Here is a 2,500-nt window from a genome sequence, read left to right on the forward strand (position 1 = left end):
GTACGGATCATGGTAGACACAGGGGCAACTCACAATTTTGTGACTGAGCGGAAGGCCAAGGAGTTGGGTCTAAATTATGTTGCCAGCAATACCAAGCTGAAGACCGTTAACGCCACTCCTACTACTGTTAATGGGTTTGCGGCTGCAGTTCCAATTGAGTTAGGAGAATGGGCTGGGCAGACTGATTTTACGATAGCGCCAATGGATGTTTTTGATGTCATCCTCGGACTTGACTTTTGGTATGAAGTCAATGCCTTCATCTCGCCGCGCCATAATCAGCTACACATTAGCGACGTTGGAGGGTCCTGCGTGGTACCCCTTATTCGGGTACCACAAACTGGAATGCATTTGTCAGCAATGCAGATCATAAAGGGGTTCAAAAGAGGCGAGCCAACATTTATTGCCACCCTGATTGAAGACACTGGGAGCTGCGATGAGGCAGTTCCATTGCCGCCTTGCATCGAACACGTCCTTGACACCAACAAGGACGTTATGCCAGCAGAACTTCCCCAACGGCTGCCGCCCCGGAGGGAAGTCGACCATCAAATTGAACTAGTTCCAGGGGCAAAGCCGCCTGCCATGACACCTTATCGAATGGCGCCTCCGGAACTAGAGGAGCTAAGAAAGCAGCTCAAGGAGTTGCTGGACGCTGGACACATCCGGCCGTCCAAGGCACCGTTTGGTGCACCTGTGCTATTCCAAAAGAAGAAGGACGGGACGCTGCGATTGTGCATCGACTACCGGGCTCTCAATAAGGTCACGGTAAAGAACAAATATCCCGTGCCTTTGATTGCAGATTTATTTGACCGGTTGGGACAGGCGAAGGTGTTCACCAAGATGGATTTGAGGAGAGGCTATCATCAGGTTCGGATTGCCGATGGTGATGAGCCGAAGACTGCTTGTGTAACGCGTTATGGGGCGTTCGATTGGCTGGTAATGCCATTTGGATTGACAAACGCACCAGCGACGTTCTGCACATTGATGAATAGACTGTTCCACTCCTACTTGGACCAGTTTGTTGTGGTTTACCTGGACGATATTGTTGTCTACAGCGACAACATGGAAGACCACGTAGAACACTTGTGCAAGGTGTTCAAGATTCTGCGCGATAACGAGCTGTACGTGAAGCGTGAGAAGTGCAGTTTTGCACAACCAATTGTCCGTTTCCTTGGGCACACTATCAGCCATGGCAAGATTCAAATGGATAGCGACAAGATAGCTGCTATCAACAACTGGGAAGCACCAACGAAGGTACCAGAACTGAGGTCCTTCCTTGGTCTGGCCAATTACTACCGGCGCTTCATCTTCAATTATTCCGCAATTGCAGCACCTCTCACAGACTTGCTGAAAAAGGACCGTGCCTGGAATTGGTCGGCAGCTTGCCAAGCTGCCTTTGAGAGGCTGAAGTTGGCTGTGGCGCAAGAGCCTGTGTTGGCCTTGCCAGACTTCTCAAAGCCATTCGAAATCCACACGGATGCATCAGACTTCGCTATCGGTGGCGTCCTAATGCAAGAGGGCCACCCGATAGCCTATGAGAGTCGGAAACTGAATGAAGCGGAGCAGCGGTACTCAGCACATGAGAAGGAGATGACTGCTGTGGTGCACTGCCTGAGAACGTGGCGCCACTACTTGTTGGGGGCTCATTTTGTCGTCAAGACGGACAACGTCGCGACGACCTATTTCCAGACCCAAAAGAAGCTATCTGCCAAGCAGGCTCGATGGCAAGATTACTTAGCAGAGTTCGACTTTACTCTGGAGTATAAGCCAGGGAAAGCGAACGTGGTGGCTGATGCCCTTAGCCGCAGGGCTTCATTAGCAGCTATTGTGAGCTCAAGCAGCAGCTCAATTGTTGAAGACATTAAGCAGGGGTTGCAACATGACCCCGTTGCCAAACAGCTATTTGCCTTGGCCCAGCAAGGCAAGACTAAGAAGTTCTGGGAGGAAGACGGTCTGCTATATACAACAGGTAGGCGCGTGTACGTCCCGAAGTGGGCTAGCCTTCGGCGTACCTTGATGAAGGAAGGTCACGATTCTGCTTGGGCTGGTCACCCAGGACAGAAGAGAACCTTAGCATTACTGGAAGCGTCATACTACTGGCCTCGGATGCGGGATGACGTTGAGGCATATGTTCGAACGTGCCTTGTCTGCCAACAGGACAAAGTTGAGACAAAGGTACCGGGCGGATTGCTGGAGCCGCTGCCCATTGCTGAAAAGCCTTGGGACAGCGTCACCATGGATTTTATAACATGTTTGCCAAACTCAGAGGGCTTCGGAACAATTATGGTCGTGGTGGATCGCTTCTCAAAATATGCGACGTTCACCGCCACAACGGCCAACTGCAAAGCCAAGGAAGCTGCCAGGGCCTTTCTACGTGATGTTGTCAAATATTGGGGCATTCCTAGACACATCATCAGCGACCGTGATCCCCGGTTTACAGGTTCATTTTGGAGGGAGCTGTTTAGCTTGCTAGGGTCGGAGCTGCACTTCTCAACCAGTTTCC

The sequence above is a fragment of the Solanum lycopersicum genome, chromosome 2, assembly GCF_036512215.1.
Source record: "Solanum lycopersicum chromosome 2, SLM_r2.1".
Lineage (NCBI taxonomy): Eukaryota > Viridiplantae > Streptophyta > Magnoliopsida > Solanales > Solanaceae > Solanum > Solanum lycopersicum.